Consider the following 12,229-nt stretch of genomic DNA (forward strand, 5'->3'; position numbering starts at 1 on the left):
CATCGCCCCTGGTCCCACATCGGCCTGGACTTCGTCACGGGTCTCCCGCCGTCCCAGGGAAACACCGTCGTCTTCACGATAGTGGACCGTTTCTCCAAGGCGGCCCACTTCGTGGCCCTCCCGAAGCTCCCTACGGCCCAGGAGACAGCGGACCTCCTGGTCCACCACGTCGTCCGTCTGCATGGCATACCATCAGACATCGTCTCCGATCGCGGTCCCCAGTTCACCTCACATGTCTGGAGGAGCTTCTGCCGGGAACTGGGGGCCACGGTCAGCCTCTCGTCTGGGTACCACCCCCAGACCAACGGGCAGGCAGAGCGGGCGAATCAAGAACTGGAGCAGACACTTCGCTGTGTGACAGCCGCGCACCCGACGGCCTGGAGTACCCACCTGGCCTGGATCGAGTACGCCCACAACAGCCAAGTGTCATCAGCCACCGGTTGTCGAGTCGTATGACTAGATCGATGAGCCCATCTAAATCCCGCGGTTCGTCCTTAGCCACCAGGTGCTCTTTTAGGACCAGAGACAGTCCGTTTACAAAGGCAGCGCGGAGGGCAGTGCTATTCCAGCCGGATCTCGCCGCCGCGATGCGGAAGGCGACTGCATAGGCAGCTGCGCTCCGACGTCCCTGTCGTATGGACAGTAGTGCGGTTGAAGCGGACTCTCCTCTGTTGGGATGATCGAAACACCGTTCTGAGCTCCCGTACAAACCCATCGTATGTATGAAGGAGCCGTGAGTTCTGCTCCCAGAGCGCTGTAGCCCAAGCGCGTGCCTCCCGCGAAGCAGATTTATCACATAAGCTACTTTGCTAGCATCAGTCGCGTACATCACGGGACGCTGAGCGAAGACGAGCGAACACTGCATAAGAAAGTCCGCGCACGTCTCCACACAGCCTCCGTACGGTTCTGGAGGGCTTATGTATGCTTCTGGGGACGGAGGGAGGGACCGTTGAACGACCAGTGGAACGTTACTTTCGCACGCAGGGTCCTCGGGAGGGAGAGCCGCAGCGGCGCCCAAAGGGCGCGCCTCCACTTGTGCGGCGAGAGCCTCCACCCTGCGGTTTAGGAGAACGTGCTGCTCGGTCATTAAGTCGATCCGAGAGGTGAAAGCGGTGAGGATCCGCTGCAAGTCACCGATTACCCCTCCCGAAGCCTCCGCCGCGCCTTGGTCTTCCATTGGCCGTTCAACAGCCGGTTGACGCCCCTCGGGATCCATGACGCTGGCCGAGATATCCTGTTGTGAAAGTGTAGGAACACGGACCCACAACAGGGGGCGCAATGAACGGACAATGGAGAGAGTAAATAACAAGATTTACTACTGAAACAAGCACGAGTAATACAACAAACACAATTTGGGGTCGAATCCGCTGGTGTCGTGTGGGCAGGCTCGAAGGTAGGAGACGTCTGTCTCAGTCGAACCGGAACCACCCAGATCTCCTCTGCCACCGAACCCTGGAAATACTGGAACCGCCAAGTCCCGAATTCCCAGGTGGCCACTGCCTCCGCTCGTCGGATCCGGTACTGCTGGCAGGAGAGAGCAACAACACACAGGAGTGGATGGACGCACCCAGTAACAGAGAGGGGAGAAGCCGCCTCCACCTCTTGGCAAAGTATAGCAGGAAGGTGAGTACTTATCCAAAGAATGAGGTTTTCAGTAGTCACCAGTCCTGAAAAAGGTTTTAACAGTCTTAGCTGATGATGCAATGTATAACTGCAGAGAATACTACCTTGGTCTTAGGCGATATCTCGGCACTGAGGTGGAGACGCCGTCCTCCTGATATACCTCGGTGCTGAGTAGAACAGCTGTGTCTGGTGATGGGTGACAGCTGTCACCCAGGCTACTCCCATGATGCGGCAGCGCCCTCTGGTGCCTGGAGCCCGCACTCCAGGCAGGGCGCCCTCTGGTGGTGGTGGGCCAGCAGTACCTCCTCTTCAGCGGCCCACACAACATGTTCTCAGGGATCATGCTTCTGCAGAAGACAATACATAACTAACCTTTTATCACTTTGTCATCATATTTGCCCATCTTAGTTATATGTTTATTCAGGTAATTTTACCTTTTTTCATGCATTTTCTACTGCCTGCAGGATTTTCAGTTGCTCAACATTAGGTTATTTCAGCAAAATATTGGTGGTGCAATGGTGTGGGAGAACAGCCTGCTGTGACAAAGTAAAAGAAGTACTTGTATATCTGTACGTACTGTGCATTGAGGGTCAATTCCTGCAGTTTATTCATCTGGCATGTTTGTTGTGTCAAACTGTTTTAGTTTGCATTAAAGGAAAATTTGGATATTTTTGGACATTTATCCATTATTGTTAATGATTATCAGATCATGTTATTTAACAGTTGCTAAGATCTGAAAACCTTGCAACATCAACAACCAAGCTCAATTTTTCAATTTCAATTCATTTCATTTTTACAGTCCCAATTCACAACAAGCTGTGTCAAGGCGCTTCACACAAGTAATGTCTAACCTTATCAACCCCTAGAGCAAGCACAACAAACTCCATCTGATGACCAGACACAGAGGCCATTCTAATAGTTACAAGGTTTTTACAAAGTTTTTACCAAGCTCAGGAGACAGGAAAATCAGAATAGCATCAAAACAAAGTGCATTATTGAGATGAGCACGCAGTCATTGGCAGGGCGTCGTCCAATGCTACGGGATGCGGGGTCAGCATCCATCCATCACGTCATCATGAAGGAGTACATTCCAAAAGTAGACTGCAGTGTGCTGCATCAGCTTCAGCAAGGGCATCTCGTGGACAACACAACACTCTGTGATGTACTGGACAAAGAGGTTGTGTGTATGAGATTACCAGCATGTACAACTGAGTGTCATCAGCATAGCAATGAAAAGTAATCACATTACACTGCAGGATGTGCCCGAGGGGTGCTATATAAAGTGTTGTTATATAGAACACAATGAGAGCAACTGGATTGTTTGGAATGCAAGAACTAGAGAGGTGTAACACTGCTCTCTGTGCGGGGAAAGCTGTTTGCAAGGATCATTCTTAAGAGGATTATATCACCAAGCTATGACAAACAGATGGTGACTTTTGGGAGGTGCTGGGCTGGTTGCCTCATGTACAAGCAACTTGCGTGGACTTTCTACTAAAAGTTGGCGTACGCCAAAACCCTGAATCTGACTGACCGATCAGCAAGCTCACGCTGGAGTGCCCCTGATGCCAGGATTCCCAGTGTGGTCAGCACCTGTGTGGGCACAGACAACTGTCATGATTCAGCCCATTCTGGGCTCTTGTTATTATCTGGACTCGTGTGTATCGGTCTTCGATAATGTGTCTTTAATTTTCTGTTTATCATGATTTCAGTCCCTAGTTATATGTATTTGGCCATTGTATTTTAGTCACTTAAGTCTTGTTTTGGTTTTGTTCTGAGTATCTCTTTTCTGTGCATATTACTTTTGTCATTGGTTTTATGCTCTGTTTATCCTTTATTTTCTGGGTAGTCATTAGTTGTATTTTCTGTTTTACTGTTGCCACTTGTTGGTCCCGTTCTAGTGTGGTCTCTGCCTTTATTTTCTTGTTGATCACTGTCTTATGTTGGCACTCTTTCTTGTCTTCTTCTCTGCGTTAAGTTTTTCAGTTTTTATCACAGTTGGTTGGGGTTTGATTTTCAGTCACTGAGTCTGTTTCTTTTAGTCACGCCCACCTGTCTACACCTTCCTCACCTCTGTCTTGTCTGACCACGCCCCCTTCCAGCACTTTCCCTGACACCTGTGTCTTGTTTTCCTAATTACTGCACCTGTTATTTAAACCTCTCACTTTCTACTCTCCCTGCCAGTTTGTTTGTGCTTTCTAGTTCACGTTCCAGGCCTTTGTTTTGCTTTGTTTTGCTCTGCAGTGTTTTTGACCATGTTCTGCCTTTGACCTTGCTCTCGCCTCAGCCCATGACCATTGCTGCCTTGTGTTTTGACCAGTGCGTGTTTTTGGACCTCGCCTTAGCCTGTTCGCAGCCTGTACCACCGCCTCTCTGACTGTCTACTTGTGTACCGAATCCCTGCCTGCCTTTTGAGATAAAGCCTTTTACTATCACACCAAATCACACCTGTCCCTGTGAGTTTTGTGTTTGCGTCCATCCACCTTCTGTGCCACGCCTAGTCTGATCCTGACAACAACCTCCTGGCTCCTCACCGTATTGCGCTTTGGGCTGACTGCAGTTAAGTGCACAACTCCACTAACAGTGGCCTTGATAATCGAAATCGGTTTCAGAGGCACTTATCCTCATTTGAAAGTAAATCCTTGTGTTCCCTGAAAACACGCTCACGTCAGATTGCACCATTTGCAAGGTGCTCTAACAACGCTAATGCAGCCATTGTGCATGTGCATGCACAATGGCGGTGAGAGATTGGCCCCAACCTACAAGCCGTAGGAAGCTGCAACAGTTCCTCGGTTTTGCTAATTTTTATAGGAGGTTCATTAAGGGCTACAGTCAGGTAGTTAGCCCCCTGACAGCCCTGACCTCTCCAAAAGTTCCCTTCACCTGGTCGGACCGGTGCGAGGCCGCGTTCAAGGAGTTGAAACGGCGCTTCTCGTCTGCACCAGTTCTGGTGCAGCCCGATCCTAGCCGCCAGTTAGTGGTTGAAGTGGATGCCTCGGACTCAGGGATAGGAGCGGTGCTCTCCCAGAGCGGGAAGACCGATAAGGTCCTTCACCCGTGTGCCTATTTTTCTCGCAGGTTGACCCCCGCTGAACGGAATTACGACGTCGGCAATCGGGAACTCCTTGCTGTGAAAGAGGCCCTCGAAGAGTGGAGACATCTGTTGGAGGGAACAGCCGTGCCATTCACGGTTTTCACTGACCATCGGAACCTGGAGTACATCAGAACCGCCAAGCGTCTGAACCCCAGGCAAGCCCGCTGGTCACTGTTCTTGGGCCGTTTTGACTTCCGGATTACCTACCGTCCCGGGACCAAGAATCAGAGATCGGATGCATTGTCCCGGGTGCACGAAGATGAGGTCAAAACGGAACCGTCGGATCCCCCGGATCCCATCATCCCGGAGTCCGCTATCGTGGCCGCCCTCACCTGGGACGTGGAGAAGACCGTCCGGGAGGCCCTGACCCGTGTCCCGGACCCCGGAAACGGACCAAAAAACAGACTATACGTCCCACCAGAGGCTAGAGCTGCAGTCCTGGACTTCTGTCACGGTTCTAAGCTCTCCTGTCACCCAGGGGTGCGAAGGACCGTGGCAGTCGTCCGGCAACGCTTCTGGTGGGCATCCCTGGAGACCGACGTCCGGGACTACGTCCAGGCCTGTACCACCTGCGCCAGGGGCAAGGCCGACCATAGGAAGACCTCAGGGCAGCTACAGCCATTGCCCGTGCCTCATCGCCCCTGGTCCCCACATCGGCCTGGACTTCGTCACGGGTCTCCCGCCGTCCCAGGGAAACACCGTCGTCTTCACGATAGTGGACCGTTTCTCCAAGGCGGCCCACTTCGTGGCCCTCCTGAAGCTCCCTACGGCCCAGGAGACAGCGGACCTCCTGGTCCACCACGTCGTCCGTCTGCATGGCATACCATCAGACATCGTCTCCGATCGCGGTCCCCAGTTCACCTCACATGTCTGGAGGAGCTTCTGCCGGGAACTGGGGGCCACGGTCAGCCTCTCGTCTGGGTACCACCCCCAGACCAACGGGCAGGCAGAGCGGGCGAATCAAGAACTGGAGCAGACACTTCGCTGTGTGACAGCCGCGCACCCGACGGCCTGGAGTACCCACCTGGCCTGGATCGAGTACGCCCACAACAGCCAAGTGTCATCAGCCACCGGTTGTCGAGTCGTATGACTAGATCGATGAGCCCATCTAAATCCCGCGGTTCGTCCTTAGCCACCAGGTGCTCTTTTAGGACCAGAGACAGTCCGTTTACAAAGGCAGCGCGGAGGGCAGTGCTATTCCAGCCGGATCTCGCCGCCGCGATGCGGAAGGCGACTGCATAGGCAGCTGCGCTCCGACGTCCCTGTCGTATGGACAGTAGTGCGGTTTGAAGCGGACTCTCCTCTGTTGGGATGATCGAACACCGTTCTGAGCTCCCGTACAAACCCATCGTATGTATGAAGGAGCCGTGAGTTCTGCTCCCAGAGCGCTGTAGCCCAAGCGCGTGCCTCCCCGCGAAGCAGATTTATCACATAAGCTACTTTGCTAGCATCAGTCGCGTACATCACGGGACGCTGAGCGAAGACGAGCGAACACTGCATAAGAAAGTCCGCGCACGTCTCCACACAGCCTCCGTACGGTTCTGGAGGGCTTATGTATGCTTCTGGGGACGGAGGGAGGGACCGTTGAACGACCAGTGGAACGTTACTTTCGCACGCAGGGTCCTCGGGAGGGAGAGCCGCAGCGGCGCCCAAAGGGCGCGCCTCCACTTGTGCGGCGAGAGCCTCCACCCTGCGGTTTAGGAGAACGTGCTGCTCGGTCATTAAGTCGATCCGAGAGGTGAAAGCGGTGAGGATCCGCTGCAAGTCACCGATTACCCCTCCCGAAGCCTCCGCCGCGCCTTGGTCTTCCATTGGCCGTTCAACAGCCGGTTGACGCCCCTCGGGATCCATGACGCTGGCCGAGATATCCTGTTGTGAAAGTGTAGGAACACGGACCCACAACAGGGGGCGCAATGAACGGACAATGGAGAGAGTAAATAACAAGATTTACTACTGAAACAAGCACGAGTAATACAACAAACACAATTTGGGGTCGAATCCGCTGGTGTCGTGTGGGCAGGCTCAAAGGTAGGAGACGTCTGTCTCAGTCGAACCGGAACCACCCAGATCTCCTCTGCCACCGAACCCTGGAAATACTGGAACCGCCAAGTCCCGAATTCCCAGGTGGCCACTGCCTCCGCTCGTCGGATCCGGTACTGCTGGCAGGAGAGAGCAACAACACACAGGAGTGGATGGACGCACCCAGTAACAGAGAGGGGAGAAGCCGCCTCCACCTCTTGGCAAAGTATAGCAGGAAGGTGAGTACTTATCCAAAGAATGAGGTTTTCAGTAGTCACCAGTCCTGAAAAAGGTTTTAACAGTCTTAGCTGATGATGCAATGTATAACTGCAGAGAATACTACCTTGGTCTTAGGCGATATCTCGGCACTGAGGTGGAGACGCCGTCCTCCTGATATACCTCGGTGCTGAGTAGAACAGCTGTGTCTGGTGATGGGTGACAGCTGTCACCCAGGCTACTCCCATGATGCGGCAGCGCCCTCTGGTGCCTGGAGCCCGCACTCCAGGCAGGGCGCCCTCTGGTGGTGGTGGGCCAGCAGTACCTCCTCTTCAGCGGCCCACACAACATGTTCTCAGGGATCATGCTTCTGCAGAAGACAATACATAACTAACCTTTTATCACTTTGTCATCATATTTGCCCATCTTAGTTATATGTTTATTCAGGTAATTTTACCTTTTTTTCATGCATTTTCTACTGCCTGCAGGATTTTCAGTTGCTCAACATTAGGTTATTTCAGCAAAATATTGGTGGTGCAATGGTGTTGGGAGAACAGCCTGCTGTGACAAAGTAAAAGAAGTACTTGTATATCTGTACGTACTGTGCATTGAGGGTCAATTCCTGCAGTTTATTCATCTGGCATGTTTGTTGTGTCAAACTGTTTTTAGTTTGCATTAAAGGAAAATTTGGATATTTTTGGACATTTATCCATTATTGTTAATGATTATCAGATCATGTTATTTAACAGTTGCTAAGATCTGAAAACCTTGCAACATCAACAAACCAAGCTCAATTTTTCAATTTCAATTCATTTCATTTTTACAGTCCCAATTCACAACAAGCTGTGTCAAGGCGCTTCACACAAGTAATGTCTAACCTTACCAACCCCTAGAGCAAGCACAACAAACTCCATCTGATGACCAGACACAGAGGCCATTCTAATAGTTACAAGGTTTTTACAAAGTTTTTACCAAGCTCAGGAGACAGGAAAATCAGAATAGCATCAAAACAAAGTGCATTATTGAGATGAGCACGCAGTCATTGGCAGGGCGTCGTCCAATGCTACGGGATGTGGGGCCAGCATCCATCCATCACGTCATCATGAAGGAGTACATTCCAAAAGTAGACTGCAGTGTGCTGCATCAGCTTCAGCAAGGGCATCTCGCGGACAACACAACACTCTGTGATGTACTGGACAAAGAGGTTGTGTGTATGAGATTACCAGCATGTACAACTGAGTGTCATCAGCATAGCAATGAAAAGTAATCACATTACACTGCAGGATGTGCCCGAGGGGTGCTATATAAAGTGTTGTTATATAGAACACAATGAGAGCAACTGGATTGTTTGGAATGCAAGAACTAGAGAGGTGTAACACTGCTCTCTGTGCGGGGAAAGCTGTTTGCAAGGATCATTCTTAAGAGGATTATATCACCAAGCTATGACAAACAGATGGTGACTTTTGGGAGGTGCTGGGCTGGTTGCCTCATGTACAAGCAACTTGCGTGGACTTTCTACTAAAAGTTGGCGTACGCCAAAACCCTGAATCTGACTGACCGATCAGCAAGCTCACGCTGGAGTGCCCCTGATGCCAGGATTCCCAGTGTGGTCAGCACCTGTGTGGGCACAGACAACTGTCATGATTCAGCCCATTCTGGGCTCTTGTTATTATCTGGACTCGTGTGTATCGGTCTTCGATAATGTGTCTTTAATTTTCTGTTTATCATGATTTCAGTCCCTAGTTATATGTATTTGGCCATTGTATTTTAGTCACTTAAGTCTTGTTTTGGTTTTGTTCTGAGTATCTCTTTTCTGTGCATATTACTTTGTCATTGGTTTTATGCTCTGTTTATCCTTTATTTTCTGGGTAGTCATTAGTTGTATTTTCTGTTTTACTGTTGCCACTTGTTGGTCCCGTTCTAGTGTGGTCTCTGCCTTTATTTTCTTGTTGATCACTGTCTTATGTTGGCACTCTTTTCTTGTCTTCTTCTCTGCGTTAAGTTTTTCAGTTTTTATCACAGTTGGTTGGGGTTTGATTTTCAGTCACTGAGTCTGTTTCTTTTAGTCACGCCCACCTGTCTACACCTGCCTCACCTCTGTCTTGTCTGACCACGCCCCTTCCAGCACTTTCCCTGACACCTGTGTCTTGTTTCCTAATTACTGCACCTGTTATTTAAACCTCTCACTTTCTACTCTCCCTGCCAGTTTGTTTGTGCTTTCTAGTTCACGTTCCAGGCCTTTGTTTTGCTTTGTTTTGCTCTGCAGTGTTTTTGACCATGTTCCTGCCTTTGACCTTGCTCTCGCCTCAGCCCATGACCATTGCTGCCTTGTGTTTTGACCAGTGCGTGTTTTTGGACCTCGCCTTAGCCTGTTCGCAGCCTGTACCACCGCCTCTCTGACTGTCTACTTGTGTACCGAATCCCTGCCTGCCTTTTTGAGATAAAGCCTTTTTACTATCACACCAAATCACACCTGTCCCTGTGAGTTTTGTGTTTGCGTCCATCCACCTTCTGTGCCACGCCTAGTCTGATCCTGACAACAACCTCCTGGCTCCTCACCGTATTGCGCTCTGGGCTGACTGCAGTTAAGTGCACAACTCCACTAACAGTGGCCTTGATAATCGAAATCGGTTTCAGAGGCACTTATCCTCATTTGAAAGTAAATCCTTGTGTTCCCTGAAAACACGCTCACGTCAGATTGCACCATTTGCAAGGTGCTCTAACAACGCTAATGCAGCCATTGTGCATGTGCATGCACAATGGCGGTGAGAGATTGGCCCCAACCTACAAGCCGTAGGAAGCTGCAACAGTTCCTCGGTTTTGCTAATTTTTATAGGAGGTTCATTAAGGGCTACAGTCAGGTAGTTAGCCCCCTGACAGCCCTGACCTCTCCAAAAGTTCCCTTCACCTGGTCGGACCGGTGCGAGGCCGCGTTCAAGGAGTTGAAACGGCGCTTCTCGTCTGCACCAGTTCTGGTGCAGCCCGATCCTAGCCGCCAGTTAGTGGTTGAAGTGGATGCCTTGGACTCAGGGATAGGAGCGGTGCTCTCCCAGAGCGGGAAGACCGATAAGGTCCTTCACCCGTGTGCCTATTTTTCCTCGCAGGTTGACCCCCGCTGAACGGAATTACGACGTCGGCAATCGGGAACTCCTTGCTGTGAAAGAGGCCCTCGAAGAGTGGAGACATCTGTTGGAGGGAACAGCCGTGCCATTCACGGTTTTCACTGACCATCGGAAACCTGGAGTACATCAGAACCGCCAAGCGTCTGAACCCCAGGCAAGCCCGCTGGTCACTGTTCTTTGGCCGTTTTGACTTCCGGATTACCTACCGTCCCGGGACCAAGAATCAGAGATCGGATGCATTGTCCCCGGGTGCACGAAGATGAGGTCAAAACGGAACCGTCGGATCCCCCGGATCCCATCATCCCGGAGTCCGCTATCGTGGCCGCCCTCACCTGGGACGTGGAGAAGACCGTCCGGGAGGCCCTGACCCGTGTCCCGGACCCCGGAAAACGGACCAAAAAACAGACTATACATCCCACCAGAGGCTAGAGCTGCAGTCCTGGACTTCTGTCACGGTTCTAAGCTCTCCTGTCACCCAGGGGTGCGAAGGACCGTGGCAGTCGTCCGGCAACGCTTCTGGGGGGCATCCCTGGAGACCGACGTCCGGGACTACGTCCAGGCCCGTACCACCTGCGCCAGGGGCAAGGCCGACCATAGGAAGACCTCAGGGCAGCTACAGCCATTGCCCGTGCCTCATCGCCCCTGGTCCCACATCGGCCTGGACTTCGTCACGGGTCTCCCGCCGTCCCAGGGAAACACCGTCGTCTTCACGATAGTGGACCGTTTCTCCAAGGCGGCCCACTTCGTGGCCCTCCCGAAGCTCCCTACGGCCCAGGAGACAGCGGACCTCCTGGTCCACCACGTCGTCCGTCTGCATGGCATACCATCAGACAATCGTCTCCGATCGCGGTCCCCAGTTCACCTCACATGTCTGGAGGAGCTTCTGCCGGGAACTGGGGGCCACGGTCAGCCTCTCGTCTGGGTACCACCCCCAGACCAACGGGCAGGCAGAGCGGGCGAATCAAGAACTGGAGCAGACACTTCGCTGTGTGACAGCCGCGCACACCGACGGCCTGGAGTACCCACCTGGCCTGGATCGAGTACGCCCACAACAGCCAAGTGTCATCAGCCACCGGTTGTCGAGTCGTATGACTAGATCGATGAGCCCATCTAAATCCCGCGGTTCGTCCTTAGCCACCAGGTGCTCTTTTAGGACCAGAGACAGTCCGTTTACAAAGGCAGCGCGGAGGGCAGTGCTATTCCAGCCGGATCTCGCCTTCCGCGATGCGGAAGGCGACTGCATAGGCAGCTGCGCTCCGACGTCCCTGTCGTATGGACAGTAGTGCGGTTGAAGCGGACTCTCCTCTGTTGGGATGATCGAACACCGTTCTGAGCTCCCGTACAAACCCATCGTATGTATGAAGGAGCCGTGAGTTCTGCTCCCAGAGCGCTGTAGCCCAAGCGCGTGCTCCCCGCGAAGCAGATTTATCACATAAGCTACTTTGCTAGCATCAGTCGCGTACATCACGGGACGCTGAGCGAAGACGAGCGAACACTGCATAAGAAAGTCCGCGCACGTCTCCACACAGCCTCCGTACGGTTCTGGAGGGCTTATGTATGCTTCTGGGGACGGAGGGAGGGACCGTTTGAACGACCAGTGGAACGTTACTTTCGCACGCAGGGTCCTCGGGAGGGAGAGCCGCAGCGGCGCCCAAAGGGCGCGCCTCCACTTGTGCGGCGAGAGCCTCCACCCTGCGGTTTAGGAGAACGTGCTGCTCGGTCATTAAGTCGATCCGAGAGGTGAAAGCGGTGAGGATCCGCTGCAAGTCACCGATTACCCCTCCCGAAGCCTCCGCCGCGCCTTGGTCTTCCATTGGCCGTTCAACAGCCGGTTGACGCCCCTCGGGATCCATGACGCTGGCCGAGATATCCTGTTGTGAAAGTGTAGGAACACGGACCCACAACAGGGGGCGCAATGAACGGACAATGGAGAGAGTAAATAACAAGATTTACTACTGAAACAAGCACGAGTAATACAAACAAACACAATTTGGGGTCGAATCCGCTGGTGTCGTGTGGGCAGGCTCAAAGGTAGGAGACGTCTGTCTCAGTCGAACCGGAACCACCCAGATCTCCTCTGCCACCGAACCCTGGAAATACTGGAACCGCCAAGTCCCGAATTCCCAGGTGGCCACTGCCTCCGCTCGTCGGATCCGGT

General features: G+C 52.5%; 1 long non-coding RNA gene across 1 annotated transcript in view; it reads right to left on the reverse strand.

Annotated features, from left to right (window-relative positions):
• Positions 1 to 265: 265 nt before the first annotated feature.
• The window catches only part of LOC117516498, a 30,430-nt gene continuing 18,466 nt past the window's right edge, over positions 266 to 12,229 (reverse strand). Inside the window, exons 2-4 of the long non-coding RNA XR_004562430.1 lie at positions 9,226 to 9,232; positions 3,987 to 3,993; positions 266 to 276 (exon numbers count right to left, since the gene is read on the reverse strand). This is a non-coding gene — a long non-coding RNA (uncharacterized LOC117516498). The remainder of the gene's footprint in view (positions 277 to 3,986; positions 3,994 to 9,225; positions 9,233 to 12,229) is intronic.

The sequence above is a fragment of the Thalassophryne amazonica genome, chromosome 9 (assembly GCF_902500255.1).
Source record: "Thalassophryne amazonica chromosome 9, fThaAma1.1, whole genome shotgun sequence".
Lineage (NCBI taxonomy): Eukaryota > Metazoa > Chordata > Actinopteri > Batrachoidiformes > Batrachoididae > Thalassophryne > Thalassophryne amazonica.